A 19,463-nucleotide genomic window follows, 5' to 3' on the forward strand; every position below is an offset into this window, starting at 1 on the left:
CTAAAAAGTCAAATCCTCTTTGACATTGGCGAACCCCAGCGAAAGTTTCTGAAGGCGAATTAGAGGTTTTTTCATGAGCGATCTTGAAGTATTTTTCTTGTATTCTTTTCTTCCATCAAATTGTGATGAAATGCGTGTCGAGTTCAAAAATCAATTTAGATTTGATTTAGGGGCCTGCTCTTAATCACTTAATCCAATAAAGCCAAGACGTAGATTAGATCATTAATCATTACGATAATTAAAATTTTTTTTGACTCTGCTTAATGTAGTGAATATTGTCATACTTTTTCACCATCAAATTATTAGATGAAAAGTTTCCGCTGAATCAAGTGACAATTAATTTCAAACGACAGCTGACCGTTTTTTTTTTATTCACTTGTAGATTGAAATTAATGAAATAAATTTGTGCATTATTTTTTCGTCGCTACACTTTAAGTGTATAGTTCTTTCACTGCCTTTTTCTAAAATCTTTTCCAAAAGCCGTATAAATTGCCAGCTATGCGATATTAAAACGATCTGATCAAGTTACGGTATAAAGTACCTGCACTTTGGGTGCCATTATCCGTTAAATACATTTTACCTTAAAATCCATTTATACTGTAAAATATTATATCATAATTTTTACAGTTATATTTATTTAATTCGAGCGATTCAATGATTTTAAGGAAATTATTACTGTCTAAGCCAGTGTTTCCCAAACGTATGACTTTTGTGTACCCTTTCTAAATTTTTCGTAATACTGTGTGCCACTAATTAAAAAATTAATGTATTTTTTACTATAAAAAATTGCACAAAAGTTAAATATCACTACTGGCTGTTGACACCACTAATTATTAACTGTTAACTCTGCAAAAAATAACCAATAGAAAAATATGTGATCGTAAATTTTCATGGCTAGTTTTGTCTTTAAATAAATTTTTTGAAATTTTCGTTCGTTGCAAAAGAAATTTCGCATAGGAACGCGTACCCCCGCTAAAGTGTTCCCGTACGCGTACCACACTTTGGAAAACACTGGTCTAAGCATTCGCCACCTAGCCAAATGCGATAAAATCGTAAAGTTGGCAAATAAAATTGTGTTTTGGTGAATGATTTTTTTTCACTGCTGGAAAGAAAAAATATATATTTAACTCTATTCTCAAAATTATGTGAAAACAAATTTTTCTAAACAAATCAGTATTTATTATTCGATCACGGTAATTTTTAGTAGATGAGCCGCATAACCAATTAGAATTGGATCCAAATAATATAAGCCTAAAACAAGCTACCGTAAAATAATTTTCTATGGGAAAAAATTATTCATAAAAGAATTTTTAAGATTTGCATTTGGCGAAGACTTTTGATATTTGTTTCCCAATTTTGAAGTTTAGGTACCCTAATGTAAAGGCTTAATGATAAAAGAACAAGACGCTTTTTATCTACAAAATGGTAATTTTCGTATGATTAGATTAGAAATTAAATCATTTTAAAACTAATACCTCTCTTGCCTTCCTTAATTGCGATTTTCTTACCACTTTAAATGTTGTGGGAGATTATAACGTTTGAATCAGCAATCAAAGAAATGGGTTCATCTTTTCTAAAGTTATGCTATGCCAACTAAATACAATCAGCATATTTGTAATTAATAATAGGTTATTTTTATGGGAAGTACTACATTCAAACATAAATTTTAAATAAAGAGGTAGTGGATATAATTTTTAAAATTATTGCTTTTAAAATCATACAAAGATAACTAATGATTTGCTCTTTTAATGTCAATAGGCTTTAAACCCATCTTGGTTAGCAGGGACAAATATACGCTTCACATAGGTTTCATTCTAAACATTTTGTATAATTATATTTATGAATATACTTTATATTGGATTGCAATATTTTATTTATTTGTTCTTAAAAAATTAACTGTATTAAAAAAGGAAAATCATATATCATTAAAGCGGTCTGAGTAATTTCAAACTTTGAGTATAATTCCATGAATATAAAAGGTATGATTATAGTAATTTACCTTTATTATTAATTAAAAATAATAAAAATTAATTATTTAAAAATACCTGGGTTACCAACTATTAATAAGTCCTTTGTAAACCTAATTAATTTATAATTAGTATGTAATTATTAATTTATAATTAATTTATAATCACCAGTTTATAATTACTAATTTATAATTATTGATTTCTGTTTTTCTGATAATTCATCATGACATATTTTGGAAAAAAACGTAAGAATTTGTCTCCGAAAAATATATACTCGCAAAGGATGTGTCTGATAATTCATCATGACATATTTTGAAAAAAACGTAAGAATTTGTCTCTGAAAAAAAATATATACTCGCAAAGGATGAAGTGGATTCATTTGATTTCTAAAATTGGGTCATAATATTGGAAAATTTGAGAATTTTACTCAAAGAGTTTCATTACCTCTTTAAATATTTTATTGTGTTCATCTCTTAAAATACAGTATGTCATAGTATATGTAAAAGTAATTTGTAATTTCAGTAGAATTATCTAGTTAAACCATTTTAAATCGAAATTTTTTTAGAGCTACATGTCTTAAAATTAGGAGGACATACTAAGATGGAGTTGGTCACTGAAGATTCGATTTCTAAAATTGCATATCAGTGATTGAATTTTTGGGAAATTTCCCTTTAAGAGTTTCATTTTCTCCTAAAATACTGTGTGTCATAGTACAAATCAAAGTAATTTGTTTTTAAGTAGAATTATTTAGTTAACACGTTGAGCGCCACGCTAATTTTACATGGCTTGCCCGTCTGGTCAAACTGTAATTAACTACAAACTAAAATGGCAAATATTAGACAGATTTTGCTAGTTTTAAAATTAGTTTGAATTTATAATATAAAATAGTTTGAATAAATTTTCTGCAATTCCATAAAAGAGTGTAAATTTTATAGTTCTATATCATAATATATGCTGCCAGCCAGCTGTTTTTCGCGGCCTATGTGAAAGGTCAGTGTCAGCAAAGCGGTGGCAGACGCAGCCTAAATGTAATTTCAGTGTCAGCCACCGGTGGTTGACGCGGCCTAAATGGAAAGTCCAGTGTCAGCCAGCGATGGCTGACGCTGTGCTTAACGTGTTAAACCATTTTAAATGGAAATTTTTGTAAACCTAACTTGTGTCGTAAAAATATGTTAGACTAGCTATGAGTGAAAAAATGATATGGGTCACTAAAGATTCGATTTCTAAAATTGAGTATCCATGCTTGAGTTTTTTTGAAATTTTCCTTAAATTTCATTATCTCTTAAAATATTGTATTCCATACATATTATATAGAAAAGTTGTTTATGTAGTTTGTATTTTACGTAGGATCTAGTTAAACCATTTTGCGTAGAACTATTTTTTATACAGCTATCTTATGCCATACTATTTATATAGAACTATTTTCTTAAAAAGAACTACTGAATAGCTCTTTATTCTTAAGAAATAAAAGAGAAAAAGAAAGTCGGCGAACCCTCCCAACTAATTACACATCGAAACAAACATTTCTGAATGGAAGCACCCTCAATTCAACATCAATCGAAGCATCTTTTGACGAGTTCATTGATGTACTTAATTTGATTGAGAACCTCTTATCTCAGAGCAATCCGTGAGTGTCTCCTTATAGCTTTTTATCTTCAGTAGTAATAGTCGCGTGAACTGTGATAAAAGTGGTAAAAAGAAGCTTTTTGTTGTTGACCAAGGCTCGTGTCAGAGGTCATCCAGATCTCCAGGCCAATAAAAAAGAAAACTATCTTCAATAAACTAACTTCTGAAAAAGCATTGATTGAAAGTAATTTTTTTTTTATTACATTTTATTAATGGGACTTAAGAAAGCGACTTAAAGACGGCAGGGAGAAACTTCTGTGGAACAGATAAGAACGTGTTTTGTTTGTTGATTAATGGGAATTAAAAGTTCTTAAAGAGTGCAGAACAGAGGAGTAGTTTTTCTCCTGTTGTAGTTCGTATGTTTTTATTGCTGTGTAAAGTGTTTTATAGGTTGAGGTGGGAAGGTATAATCTTCCGTATTAGGCGAATCTAAATCAGTATTATAAAGAAGAGATGAATATGTATAAAGAAGAAGTGTTCGGAATTTGAATAGAAATTGCTATGAAATAGAAAATATATCAAAATAAAGCCATGAAAATATTTCTTTGAAAAAAGGATCCGCGATCGTAAAATTTCCTGAATTAATCTGAATATAGTACTACAAAATAGTTCGACAATGTTAACGACTTCAAAGCCAAAGGGTATTTTTGTGCTTTCAGGATAAAAATCGTTTTCAAAAGTACATAGTTAAACGATGTTATATTATTTCAACGAATTGAAGTGAAGAAACTCGAGAGACTGTGTTAGAATAAAAGTGTCACTCAAGCTCTTTGAAAACTAGTAAACATTTATGCTGGCAATTATACGAAAATTTTATAATCTTGCTCACGCTAGTCTATAAAAAATGTAAGTCTCAATTTAGCTTATATTCTTTATAATTTATAGTTGTAAGTTTGACAAACATTGCATTCACATTTTCTATAAGAAAAATGCTAACATTATCTTATAAATTTTGTACAATTGCTTCGATTTCATAATTTGTAAACAACTAAAAATTGCCTTAATACGTTCCTATTTTGTTCAACAACAAAAGTTTGAAATTGAAAAATGACCGAAGGATTCCAAAAAACGGTCAATCTTAAAATCTCCTTTTTCAAAAGTTTTTTATTCTTCTTTTCATTTCTCATTTTAAATTTAGGGTGTTATTTTTGTATGAATAAAGTACTTTTTAGGTCGCAAACTATTTCAAATTATAAAATTCACTTCCAAATTATAAAATTCCATTTATAAAATTCTCAACTTTAACCGGAGTCTTTAATTTCCCCTTTTATGCATTCACTGTTCTTCTATAACAATTGATCAGAATGTTTTTTTCTTTCTTTTTGTTCTTTTTATTTTATATATTTTTATTAAATGTTCATTTGATAGCAATAAATTTCACAGAGAGTCGATTAAAAGAACAATTTTAAATAATGATATACTAGTTATACTTCATGACCTGATTAAATCAAAACAACGCTTTAATCCCAAGCGGTGATGTGAAATCAATATAAATAAGATGTTTGAGTAGATGACACATAAAATACAATGAAAAATATATATTAATATACTTTGTACACATTTATTTTTATAACTATTAAATACATTGATGTTATATAACGTAGTTATATGTGCATTTTATAATAATTAATTTTTTTGTTAAAATGCCTGGAATTGATTGAAATTAAAATTTATATAATTTCGATTTTAATTAAATAAAAGCGACTAAGGTATTTTTATAACGGTTAGAAAAAAATAGACTATTTTTAAATATGCAAAACATTACATAATTCAAATTCGAAACACGCTCACAATCAAATAAATAGGAAATCATAACATTTACGATTTATGACAATGTTTGCCTTTTTTTAAACATTCATATTATTGCATTTACTATAATTTATTTCCGATTTAATCATACTATTTTAAACTATTTTACCTTTTGGGCAAACATGCAACATAACTACAAACATGGTTAGTTTGGAAAATTCCTTGTTATTTATGCTTTCACTGAAGCATATAACGTAAAATAAATATACCTCATATGAGAATATCGCAAATTCCGCAGTCTTTTGAGTTAAAGGAAAATTGTCCGTAACGACGTTTTAAATTACTTTGAAAGATCTAAATTATAGTATTTCTGCGAAATATGAATGGCTTGTTACAAATCGATTTGTAAAGCAAGACTTACGCTTTTTTCGTGTACGGTATGCTTTTGTTTGTGAGTAATTTGAATATTTCATCTGGTTTAATAAATGAAGGAAGTTGGATTAAGTATAAACATCAAGCTAAAATATAGAGTATGAGTGAAAATCGTAACAACAAAATGGAATGCAATTATTTATAGTATTATCTAAAACCTAGATAGAGAGCAGGCAAACTTTCGGCAAACGTTGAATAAACTTACAAAAAATCTCCTTTTTTAGTTTTTTCTGTAAGCAGAAATTTTAGCAAGAAGAGATTAAAAATTTAACTTGAAATTTTTTTCAGTTTTATGATGGTTTTCAAGGAGCTTCCGCGGGTTAATACATAATTTAGTTATAAGTAGTTTCCATTAGTTTTATTAAAGGGAATAAACTATCTTATAGGTACCATTAGGTTAATTTATTAAGGATAGTTATATAATATATAATCCTTACATTAACTGTTCCCAATTTTTTTCTACTACGGAATCTTAAACGATTCTTTTGGCGAAACGCTGATTTTTAATTAAAGTTCATAATAAAGTGAACATGATGATAACCAAAAATAAATAAATAGATACATAAATAATAATAATTAGAAGCATTTAATGTGAAGACTGAAATTTTTTCGTTTTAATAAGAGTTAAATCAGGTTTTATGTTCTGAAGTTGGATACGCAAGACCGATGCGGCTTTTGGCATAATTAATGCGGCATAATTAAATTTGAAAAAAGTTTATTACAGTTCTTGTTCAGAAACCATATTTAAACTGTAAGAATAGTTATCGTTCTTGAATTGGGTTATTTTATTTTGAATTTTTTAATGCTCAAAGTGAAATACTGATGCAGTCGCTTGTAAATGCATATAATTTTAGTAATTAATTCAGTATATTGTTATTGAAAATAAACTTTTTTTTTAATTAATCATTTCTTTGTATTGATATTTTGCTTAAATAATTTTTTAAAAAAATTACAATTAATACTAAATAAATAATCGATTATTAATTGGATAGAAACTTATTACAAGTTTAAAAAAATCGTTACTGGTTTAAAAAAAAAATCACAATTCACAGAATCCCTGTGATCCCAGTGTTTTGCGGAACCACTGAGTTCCGCAAAACACTTTTTGTTTACTTCTGGTCTGAGAACCTTATTGTTTTGATATAAGTTCAACTTATTTGGAAATAGTGTAATCTTATAGTGCTAACTAAAGTACTTTCACTAAGGGAGATATTTGTCGCTTATAGTTTCCATTAATTTAACTCATTCATATTTTCTCTTACATTGAAGGTCGAAAACCTAATAAACGCTACGAAAATACCATAAAAGTGTTTAAAACAATCTTTTCCTCTTTTCTAGATACATATAATTACAACTTCAGTAGTTAAATCTTGTTCTTATGTTCGCAGTATGTAAGATTTGTTCCGGTAGGGGTGTATTATTCACTTTTAGAACGTGTCTGTCATATCAAAACTAACTTCAGTCTGCAGCAAAAAGCTTCCGACGCTCCAATCATTTCTTAGTGTTCCGGAAACGTTAGGATGGCCAGTGATATTTGACGTGTTGACAGAATAAGGAAATTGTTAAGAAAATACTAGTTTGTTCTTTTTTAAATACTATTCTTTGCTTGACTTAACATTAAGATGGTCAGCGGAACCTTTCGTGTACATAAATACATATTTATGGATATTTAGATATGAGTTTTAGTTCATTGTAGAAAGGTAGCTTGTTATCAATTTTAGGCTTATAAAGATCTCACCAGACGTTTCTTGACTTAACGTTAGGGAATGTTGTTGTTGTTTTATTTAAAGTAAATCTTAAGACGAGGTTTGTTTTCAAAGTTATTTGTACGATCGGATGAGCATTGAAGGAATAGATAAACAAATAAAAAAAATAACATTTGTACAAGAACGTAGTAAAATTATCGGAGGTATTTTTCTTTTTCTGCTTCAATGGACTAAAAAAGTTTCATATGAGTAAGTTTTAGATTGCCAACGTTTTGTTTTTGCATAAAATTATATTTACTTTGGTAGCAATTAAAATAGAGAAATTTTAATACATATTTTTAACTAATTTTGACTAATTTTGCTACTAATTTTTGACTAATTTTAATATAATAATTAATTTTAATATAATTAATATATTTTTAACTTTCCCAAAGAACATCTTTAATGTTCACATCTGCAATATTACATCGTCATTGGAAGAAAAAAAAACTACTTTATAACATACCTGCCAATTTGTATGATCATTGTGGAAAATTTGTCTTAGTCGTAATAACATTTATGTGTAATTGTATGTAACAAGGTGTTTAAAGTTTTCTTAAAAAGAATATTTTATCTGCAGTGAAAAGTCAATAAATCAAACATATATTTAAATATAAGATTTATTAGAGGCAGTTATACTATTGAAAGCTGTTGAAGTAAAATAAATTTGGTAAGTTTTTCCGATTTTAATTGAACTGTAACGAATCAAGCTATATTAAGAAAAAGTTCTTTTTTTTTATATAAAAAACACATTTATTCAAAAACAACATACGAAGTAAAAAAATTAATTACGCTACAGCAGTGTTTCCCAAAGTGTGGTACGCGTACCCCCATGGGAACAGAAAATTTCAAAAAATTTTACTTAAAAACAAAGCTAACCATGAAAATTTACGATTATCCAATTTACCATTTCTTGCTGAATTAACAGTTAATAATCAGTGGTGTCAACAGCCAGTTGTGATTTTTAACTTTTGTGAAATTTTTTTACAGTAAAAAAATTACATTAATTTTTTTATTAGTACACAGCGATACGAAAAATTTAGAAAGGGTACGCAAAAGTCATAAGTTTGGGAAACACTATGTTACAGTTATGAATTAATATTATATTCAGGGGCGCCCATATGTTTGAATATAGGGGGGGGGGGGCTCATGAAAGAAAACGACAAATAGCTTAATGAATTAAAAACTAATGAAAGGAAATTTTATTTATTTAAATATATTTAACTTAATTAGCTGAATAACTAATCAATTTAAATTAATTTCACTTTTAATTATGCATGATTAATCAAATACGCATATGCTTCATTACGCATATATTTTCTAGAGGGGGCCCGGGCCCCTTCGCCCTCCCCTATGGGCTCCCATGTTTATATTTATTACGGCGAAAGGCCTTTTCGGTTCAATTATGTTCAAGCCTTTGCTGAGAAATTTAATAGGTCTCAATTTGCATTCGTAAGTTTTTTCCCTTCATTAAAAATTAAACACTTCATTATATTACTTAATTGCGGTATAATGCTAAGAAGAAAAAAAACTGCAGAGAAAAGCATAATTATACTAAATTAGTTAGCTGTATTATTTTATGCAATCTTCTTTAATATATAAACTACGTACACCTCTACCTTATCATTCATATGATCAGTATAAATTTTTTAATATTATTAAAGCCTTATTAAACTATCATTGAATTTTGCTTCTTAAAACGTTCTTTAGCCTTATCTCTCTAAAACAATGTGCCGAGCAAGCGTTATGCAATTGCTCATTTAAATAATAAAACTGTAAACCTATCATACAAGTATCGTATTAATATTAATTTAAAATATATGCTTATGATAAGGGGGAAAGATAAGCATCACACTTATTCACGTATTTTCAATTAACATCATCACTCCTATTAACCTTCCCGGATCTTGAGGGTGAAGAAAGGTAATTTTTTTTTACATGTGGTGCTTCGTATCCTCCATTTGTTCCCGATGGTCGCTGAAGGAAATCATGGCAGACATGGGTAAAAGAGATGTTGCGTAGAAATCAATTAGAAAGAGATCGGACTGAAGAGCAAGCACATCGAGTAATACACTCCCCTTTACAAGAATCATTTCCTTTTTTTCTGTATTACCTTCCTTCAGTCAATTTGGCGGGAAATAAAAGTCTTCCAAGTAGAACCACAAATTTCTGTGTTGATCTTGTTCGTTTTTTCAAGCAATTAGACTGAACGAAAGTGATCTTGGGAATATTTTGGAAAAAATTTTAGATTCTATTTTCGAGGCGTTGTGGTTTCTAATTTGGAAATTTTTTGCGTGGCAGTTTGGAATAACCTTCTTTCCAGCACTTCTAGTTTTTATAATTCCATCTTCGGAAACTTATTTTGTTCCAAAATTAACTTGTTAACTAGTTTTAAGGTTAAGTAAGTTTTTTTTAAATTTAGTTTCAGAACTTGTTGGAAACTTATTATTGCTCCAAAATTTACTTGTTACTTAGTTTCCAACTTGTTGCTTCGATTCCAACTTGTAATTTAGTTTCCAAAATTAACAAAGTATTGCTATATAAAAAAGCAGAGCTACCAGCCGCTGCGCAGTTTGCAAAATATTTTATTGAGTGGTAGACAATAAAAAAAATTAAAGGTTTTTAGAATTTTTGGTAATTTTGTCAGCACTTTAAAAGCCTTACCACGACAGTGCTGGAACAAAGTGTAATTTTATATAAACTCGTGAATCATTTCAATGTTGTTGTGGCAAATAGATTGAAGTTCAAATTTACTACAGCACAGTGTCCGCGAAAGTATCTCAATAATTAGGGGGGGCTTTCTCTCCCCCCTGTATATGTATATCAACTGGGTCCGAATTATCTGAACCTTGTAAAATGGCAATCAAGAATTCAAACTTGCAATTTTAACTTCATAATTCGCAATGTTTTAAAATAAAATTAATAAAAGAAATTGTTCAAGTGCAAATTGCTTATCTTTCATTTAACGATATAAATATACTATTTTTTTTTTTTCTTTTGCCTCACTGTTTTTATTATTATTATTCTGTTTGCTGTACATATGAAACGAATAATTTTAAGATCGGGCAGCAATCGGGACGTATATTTCCTTTGCGGGTGGATGAGTAAAGGATTATTTGGTATCAATTTTCCCCGAGGAAATGTTAAAGCTCGCTTGAGTTTGAGACACTTTAAAAAAAAAATTACACCCAAATTATTATTTTTTTTTAATGTAAATCAAATTGAACGAATAGTGAGTGAAACATTGTAATTTTAGAAGGAGCTGTGACGCTTTCATTTATAAAAAGTGAGGGGCTAAAGCCCTCTCTGAACCCCCTCCCCCCTCCCGAGTTCTTGCTCCAGCAACAACTTTATGGTTTTTCTATAATATTTTATATTTGCATTTAAAGAGGTAGGAAAAGTTATGCTTTTCTTTTTGGATACATATTTTTTATTATTTGATTCCTAAGTTTAATTTAGAATTATTTTAATACCATAACACATAAGTAAATTAAACATATAAATGCATGTTGGTGTGTTTAAACCCCAGCAGAATAAAGATATATTTCTTCCTAAAATATCCAATTTCAGTTGTCCTTCCCTCTTGGGAAAATCATCCTGGAAAAGATTTATAGCTGGCAGGATCAAAATTATACAGACCTAGTAACAATTAATCCTTGCTTAGTTCAGAACAGATCTTGGCTCAGCCATTCCCACGATAGTACATTATTTATAGCCCCTTCCTTAATTTCAGGGTAATCAGGATACCGTTTCTTGATTTTTTTTAAAAATAACATTTTAGACAGTTTACATAAAACTTTTATCAGAAAAAAGCTTTATCCTATTGGATATTTAGCATATACAAGTAGTAACAAACGGACGAAAACAGATTTTTCAATTGTATAAATATAAATTCGAAACTTTCATACTTCAAGAATTATAACAGAGACGCAGTTAGATTTAACACAGTGGCATTTATGATTATAAGAATAATATGCGGTCATTGAATTCTATAATTACCACGGCATTTGTTTTTATCATCATTATTCAATAAAGGTTAAAAAAACGTTATCATATCGTTGCTCATTCGCTTTGTTCCAAAATTGAAATTTAAACAATCAGATATAAACAATGAGTCACAATAGTTGAATGTGTTTAAAAATTGAACAAAACAATTTTAGCATAAAATGGCCATTTTCTAAGGTTTGGAAGATATCGTTTTACCCTTGAACTTTTAAATTCCAAAACACTTCCTCTTCGTAGTCTTTATCTTCGAAGCTAACTCCATTATTGTTCTAGTCATACAGTTACAATAATAATTCCAAATAGTAGTCATAAAATTTCAAATATGCACACATTATTGCATTAACTTGAAAAAAACATTGCCAGATGTCTGCCGTGCCATGAATATTTAAGCTTTTCATTCGGCATAAGCACATGGTTATTCTTGAAGCGCGTTCACGTGCGTCTTACGTGCGTAATTTTTATAATTCAACTTCGCCGTTTTCGCATGATACGCTTGACTCAAAAGGTGGATGTCCCCAAATCTCTGTCCTAACTCCCGACGACGACAAAAACGAAACTCAAAGCGCTTCCTCAAACTTTTCTCTGTTTAGTTCTTAATTATCAGCCGTTGACAAACACGTGGGTTTTTTTTTCTGTCGTTCTTTTAACGCAAGTACGAATATTGTTTTGGTAATTGGCGAAAGAGAAGTGTTTATCGTTCTGTTTAAAAGAGTAATAGATTGATTGATATTTGGAAATACTACGATGTTTTAATGGCTAGTGGTGAGTAATTACTTCATTTAATTACGTATCTCGTGTATAAAGGTAGAAATTAGAAACTGTATTTTATTCTGTGTTTATTAATATCTAAAGTAAACATTTGGTAAAAGTTTGTTTTATTTTAGTAATTTTTATGTTCTATTAGAATACAAGAGTAATGAGATATTCTAATTAATAAGCAAGCGTGATAAAAATATTAGGAAAATGGGAGATTTAATATACAGTAAAAGCTCTAAGTTACAGAACTATTTAGGGGTACTTAATTCTACACTTTAGCCAGAAATCTATAAGTAGATTAATTAACCCTATAAATCATAAAATTTATCCCTCGCCCCCCCCCCTTTAAGATATAAATTTAAAAACTTCACTTTAATTCATGTCTTCTTTCCTTTTTTCTTAATTAATATATGATAAAATCAAAATGTAAGGATTATTAAAGTGTCAAATAGAGCAACTATTCATTACAAATTTGCTGCGACTAGTAAGGTAAGGTTTTAATTTAATTGAGGACGATATAAATTTTTATTAAAAGGGTTAGTTACCAAATCTAATCTGATATCTACACTAAATACAATGTCGATTATGTTATGTAATAGCTATGAAAGTAATTTATTTTATAGCCGGCGTTGAAGAGTCGATCCTGAGTTTACGACTATCAATGTTCAACTTCGTAGCTTTGTAATTTTAAACCCAACCCAGAAGGCAAAGAAACTCCTGAAACAAGCATTGGGACAAACTAGTCTTCGTGGAGGATTTTTCGTATGGAACAAAGCCGTATTTGCGTTATATGGAGAGTAAAACCACGAAAACCTCTCATGGTCAGCCCGGCTGCAAGGGGGATTCTAACCCATAATCAGCCTACCATAGTGGGTATTTAATGATCGTATTGTGGTCGGTGCGAGACGGGAGCAAAATTCGTATCAACCAGCTGCCGCTGGGATTCGAACTTGGGTCACATCATTGAGAGGCGAACGCTCTATCACTTAAACCACCACGGCTCTTTTAAAAGTATTATTTTTTTCTAAAATTAACAAATAGCAAAAAAAAAAAAAAAAAAATCCACCACTTTTCTCTCTCGATATGACGGCATGACAAGTGTCAATCGTTGTAGGAAGGGATTGAGTTAATGCCTAAACACAAATATTATGCTGTAAAAAATGCTCTTACATGTTTGTAGGGGAAAAAACCCATTAAAAGTGCCTTTGACGTAAATGGTGCATGTATGTTTAAGCCAAGTAGATATTTTTTCTTATCTACTACTTCAGCTTTGAAAAGACAATAGCGTGCCGTGCTATCACTTCAGGCTCAAATGTCAAAAACTTTATTATTAATAATTATAGTTAGCAGAGCTATCGTTTATCTGAAAAATAAATATCTAATGAAAATCACCCGTGTTGCCACTTTTTACTTGAAAAAAAAAAAAAACGCTATAGACAAATGAGTTACGTAATTTTTCTATGTGATCTGAATGTAATTTTTTTTTACAATAATTTATTTATTTATTCTTCACAATTTGTGTACATAGAGCCGCGATGGTTCAGGGGATAGAGCGTTCGCCTTCCAATAAGGCGAACCGGGTACGAATCCCAGTCGATACGAATTCCGCTTCCGGCTTGCACCGACCACAGTGCTGACGTGAAATATCCTCAGTGGTAGACGGATCATGGATCAGAGGCCCCTTGCCGTCAGGCTGACCGGTTGAGGTTCTCGTGGTCTTCCTCTTCATGTAACGCAAATGCGGGTTAGTTCCATCAAAAAAGTCCTCCACGAAGGCAAAATTTCTCCCAATACTCGATCCAGGAGTTCTCTTGTTTTCTGGATTGGGTTCAAGATTACAAGGCTACGGAGTTGAATATTAGTAGTCGTAAGCCCATAAAATTGGATCGGCTGTTCACCGACGCTTATAAAATAAAATAAAATTTGTGTACATCACTCCTATATTTTATTAGATTTCTATTTTATTTTATTTTTTTAATTTTTAGGATAAGTTTAAGTTTTAGTTCATTTTATTTCAATTTTAGCTGAAAAATTAAATTTTTTTTTCCCTTAATGAATAGAAATTTGTTGTGCAACGCTTCGGCCTCAAAGAATTTTTCGATGTAAAAACTTCTAAATAATTTACATCTGAACAATTCTATTTTTTCTTCGGATATAACCATGACAGCTTTTACCACGCAAAGGCGTCTAAAATTTATATAAAATGTCTTTCATCTTCCGTTATATTTTCAGCGAGCCCTGTCGAACATCCCCTTTTCGGCGCGTTGCAAGGTTAAAGTTCGTCACAATCAAAAAAAATCTCAAGATAATCCTCCATTTTTACAAAGTGTTCTTTTGCTCTGGTTTGGAAAAAAAATAAATAAATAAAAAGCTCCATTTTATATCATTTAGGCGCCGTAAAATTCTCGCGTCTGTCAGGCCCATAACAGTATCTTTTGCGTCGCGTTGAAAAAATAATTTTTTTCGCTTCAACTATGACCTCTTCCACCCCAGGTCATACATCAGAGTGAAATGTTTCTGTGACCTCTTTCTGTGCTAAGAAAGTAATTGAAAGGCACGCGCTTTAACTTTTATTTTATTTTTGTTTCTATCATTTTTTGTAAGTTTTTTTTTCCGTACGAAGACTTTTATATTTTTAATAATGAAATCTGACAGGGGTAGTCAAAGTCACCGACTTTAATTTTTTTAATGAAGACACAGATTTTTAAGATTGCTGAATTTTCTTTGTAGAGAGCTGCATAGAAAGAAAAGAAGAGGAATGAAGTTTTTTTTTTCTTCTCTTTATTAGATTTGAAACAAATCTATCTCTGAATTATTTAGATACACAGGTCTTAATATACACAACACTTTCGTATTTCGCTTGGTTCATTGAGTTCATAATCTTTTTTTCTTTTTTTTTTTTTGAATTAGCTCTTTTTTTCCTCTTTTTTTTTGAAACTGAAGAATGGTCAAAATAGTTTTTCACACTCCGTGTTTTATTTTTTAGTACGAATTAACTAATGATCTCATAAGTTACCTTCTCCCTCAAAAAACACACACGCAATACATACAAAAGAGTAGAATTCCAATTTTTCTAAATTTATTTTCGTATGAGCTCAAAAATTTCAGTTCAGCTTTGCAACCTGTTGTGTATGTTGACCGTTTTCTTTTATATATACATATATATTAGTCCAATTTATTTGTTCATTGAGTTATTTATTTATAATCGTCGTTAAACAGCCGACCCCATTTGTTGAGTTTACGATTACTGATGCTCAACTCCGTAGCCTTGTAATTTGGAACCCAATTTAGATGACTAGGGAACTTCTGGATCAAGAGTATTGGGAGAAATTTGCCTTCATGGAGCAACTAACCCGCATTTGCGTTACGTGGACAGGAAAACTACGAAAACCTCCTACGGTTCACCTAACGGCAAAGGGACTCTAATCCATGATCCGTTAACCACTTAGAAAATTTTACGTCTGCACTGTATTCGGTGCATTCTGGGTACGAAATTCGTATCGACCAGCCAATGCTGGGACTCTTACCCCGGAAGGCGAAGCTCTATCTCCTCAGCCACCACGTTTCAATGTTGCCCGTTAAAATAAAAATTTAAACCCTTTCTCTTTATTGGCAATACAGCCCAGAGTAAACCGTATCCTGCCTCACAATATTTCTCCAGACAGCTCTGTCCCTGACCTTGATGTAGATCCGTAAAGTTTTTAAATCATTCAAGCATCCTTCTTTTCTTTTGTCTGCTTCTTGGCTTATTGCACACGTGCTTCCAATGCAAGTTCTCCTTTTTGAATCGATCGTCCCCCTTTTATATCGATGACAGCCTGCACACGTCTGTGAATACTTTCCGCAGTTTTAGATAGGTGGCCACAGGAATTTACTTCCAGGAATTCATCACAGCTGAAGTCAGTGCTTGCAGTGACTGTGGTCAATTTAGCTGGCTACGTAATCTAGGTTCTAATACGTCCGGTGTTCTATGGTATTTATATCTGGACTCTCTGAGAAGGCCACTCCAGTTTTTGAACACCCATTTCGCCAAACCAAGTCTGTTCAAGTCTCGGTGTGTGAATGGAGCAGTTATTCTGCTGGAAGAGAAATGGACCTTCCCCGAAATATTGCCATAGAGTTGGGAGTGAGAGCATTGTCCAGAATGTCCACATACTTCTCAGAGATCATGTTTCCAACCACAGGAACTAACAGACCCAGGCCAAACCACTAGAAACGCCCCCACACTTTTACCACGTTCTACCACACTTCTTTATGCTTCTACCAACATAACAGCTTTGACTGATACTTTTGACAAGATAGTGTATGTAAGAAATATATGAATCTTATTATATCTAAAAATAGCATAAGAAATGATAATAAAAAGACCCTCATCCTCCTCTTTAAGTTGACCACCCTTCTAAGTAAACCTCTAAAAGAATGCACCATATGTGGTCAGTTTAACAGGTATCACTGTACAATGTACTTTACTGCTCATATGAGTTTAATAACAAGGGATCAAGCATCATTATTCGTATTCATCCATCCACCTCTATAAATTGACTAACTTTATAAGTTAACCACCAGATGATGAAACTTGAATATGAATAATGATTATTATTCATATCCAAGTTGACCTCATTGCATCTGGTGGTTAACTTATAAAGTTAGTCAATATTCATATTCATCCATCCACCTCTATAAATTGACTAACTTTATAAGTTAACCACCAGATGCAATGAGGTCAACTTGAATATGAATAATGATGCTTGATGATTCTTTGCTGTTAAACTCATATGAGCAGTTAAGTACATTGTATGGTTGAACCTGTTTAAGTTGACATCATTGCTTCTAGTGGTGCGGTTATCGTATGAAGTTAGTCAATTTATAGAGGTGGGTGGATGAATATGAATAATAATGTTTGATTCTTTGCTGTTATACTCATATGATCAGTTAAATACATTGGACGGTGAGACTCGTTCATCCGTCCCCCATAATAACTTGATCACCTTTCTAAATTAACTTCTATAGAAACGCCAATTTAAGCAGATCCCACTGTACAATATTACTTTTTCTTCTCATATGAGTTTGGCAACAAAGAATCAAACATCATTAATCATAGTGAGCGATTTTACCACGCATCCAAAGATAAAAAAAAAATAAAAAAATGGAACAAATCATGGATTGATGGAATGAAGTCATTAGCAAATCATGATGGTCAGGGGTCAGTCATCTAAGCGACACCGTCATTTCCATTTTATCTTAGAGGTGTGTATGACAAATGATAATTGGAAATGGTAAGATATAATCGCTGGCGGCTTCCAAGGGACCGTATCACCGCTTTTGCTTTTCATCTCTCCTTCGAGCATGTTGTAATTATGATATCTTTGGTTTTTTGAATATTCTTGATGTTATGGTGTCATTTACCACGCTAGGATGGATATATTGACGATTTCATATAAGCTGCTTTTATTGAAAAAAATACAGCCTTATGCTTGAATAAATTATTCTACTACAATGATGGAATGTGACATATGTGGTTCACCAATTACTGTTTTCTCTTTTTTTTTTCCTTCAATTTTTTTTCTCTGTTCGAAAATTTTTCATCTGTGTGGAATATTTCTCTTTTTCACTTTGAGATGCAATTTCTTTGTTTAAAACAACAGCAACAAAAGTTTGAACTGTTCATTTGGAAATTATTTTTATTAAATTACTTGAGAAGATTTCTGGATCATGATCTGCAGCTGAATAATCGCCAAGTCTTGGCAGTTTCTGCTCAGCGACTCACACAAAACTTCAAATATATACATTACAAAAGAAGACCGAAAAAAAGGGTATAACTCATAGACACCCCTTAGCAAACCTCTACATGTTTTTTTCTTTTTTTTTTTTTAATTTGCAAGTTTAAAATTAATTTGGCGCCTTTGTGGTTGTAGTTGGCGTTACAAATCGGGACACTGAAAAATCCACGCACTTGTTTCATATATGCAAATAGGATTTAAATAATTGGGGGCAAAGCCTCCGGTTCGCTGTCGCTCACCAATCCCGATGATTACTTCGCAATAATTATTGTTTCTTTGCATAAAACAGTTTTTTTTCTACGAAATATTCAAATTCACTTATTAAATCATATCTACTAAAGCCAACTCTGTTAGCTTACGCTCGTGCAACCTCTCCCTTTCCCATGCCAAACATTTAACATAATCATTCTATTAAGATTTCCAGTGTACAAGTAAGTGGGATGATGTCTAAGACATTTCCAAAAATATTAAATTAAACTTGAGTCAAGTATGAATATAGACATTTTATTTACATATTAAATGTAAAAATTAAATCTTCCGCAATATGCGGAAGAGTTGGTAGTTATGCAGTAGTTAAAACACTAAGCTATTATTGGGAAGTACTGGGATTGTATCACCGGTGTCGGCTTTAAGCCTACCTAGCTTCAGATCAATCGGTATTAGCTTGTCTCGGAATTAAAGGAGATCTCTGCGCAATGTCATAATGCAACCATCATGCTGTTGATTGTGTTAAATCTTCATATGGTATCGAACAATATCATATTAAAATACTTTTAGGATTAAGATTAATTTGTCAGAAAAAAATAATTTAGCTTATTACCTAAAACTGATTTGAGTTTTAAGAGCATTTTTTTTTTAGGTAAAGTTTGTGGGATTTTCATAATTTTATCTACTGTTAAGTATTGCTCATAAACATGAACTTCTGCTCTTATAAATAATCGAGTTTATAAATTCTGTGCTTATACAAGTAAGATCAATGGTATTGTTTAAATAAATAAGCGTATTACACACAAGAGCCCCCTAATGATAGCCTTTCTTTTTGACCCAATGCAAACCTTTACTGTTACCCACATTTGATGTAAACAAAAAAGCTCTTCGTTTTTTTCCAGACGTTGTCAGCAGATAGCCGCACAAAACATAGGTTAGAACAGGGGTTGTCAAACATTTTTGATCATCGACCCCTACATAATTTTTCGAAATCTCCATCGACCCCCATAAAAGTAATTTTCTGTTAATTAAAATAAAACTCTATTAGATACTGTGTTTGCACATTTATTTTATGATTTTGAACATTTATTAAAGTAATAGTACATAGTGTAACAATAGTTTTATGAAAAATATATTAATGTTGAAATATAAATACCTTAATATTTATGAAATAATAAGTAATTATAAGTAAGTAG

At 31.0% G+C, this 19,463-nt stretch overlaps 1 protein-coding gene across 4 annotated transcripts in view; it reads left to right on the forward strand.

Moving 5' to 3' along the window:
* LOC107445483 (protein trapped in endoderm-1) overlaps positions 1–19,463 on the forward strand; it is a 90,136-nt gene that overhangs the window by 36,038 nt on the left and 34,635 nt on the right. Inside the window, exon 1 of one of the 4 annotated variants that reach the window (XM_071187169.1) lies at positions 3,838–4,439. The exons of the other annotated variants lie outside the window; for them this stretch is intronic. The gene's annotated coding sequence lies outside the window, so the exon portion shown is untranslated. Of the gene's footprint in view, positions 1–3,837; positions 4,440–19,463 lie in introns of those variants that run through there. 4 annotated transcript variants of the gene reach the window in all.

This window comes from Parasteatoda tepidariorum, chromosome 10 (assembly GCF_043381705.1).
Source record: "Parasteatoda tepidariorum isolate YZ-2023 chromosome 10, CAS_Ptep_4.0, whole genome shotgun sequence".
Lineage (NCBI taxonomy): Eukaryota > Metazoa > Arthropoda > Arachnida > Araneae > Theridiidae > Parasteatoda > Parasteatoda tepidariorum.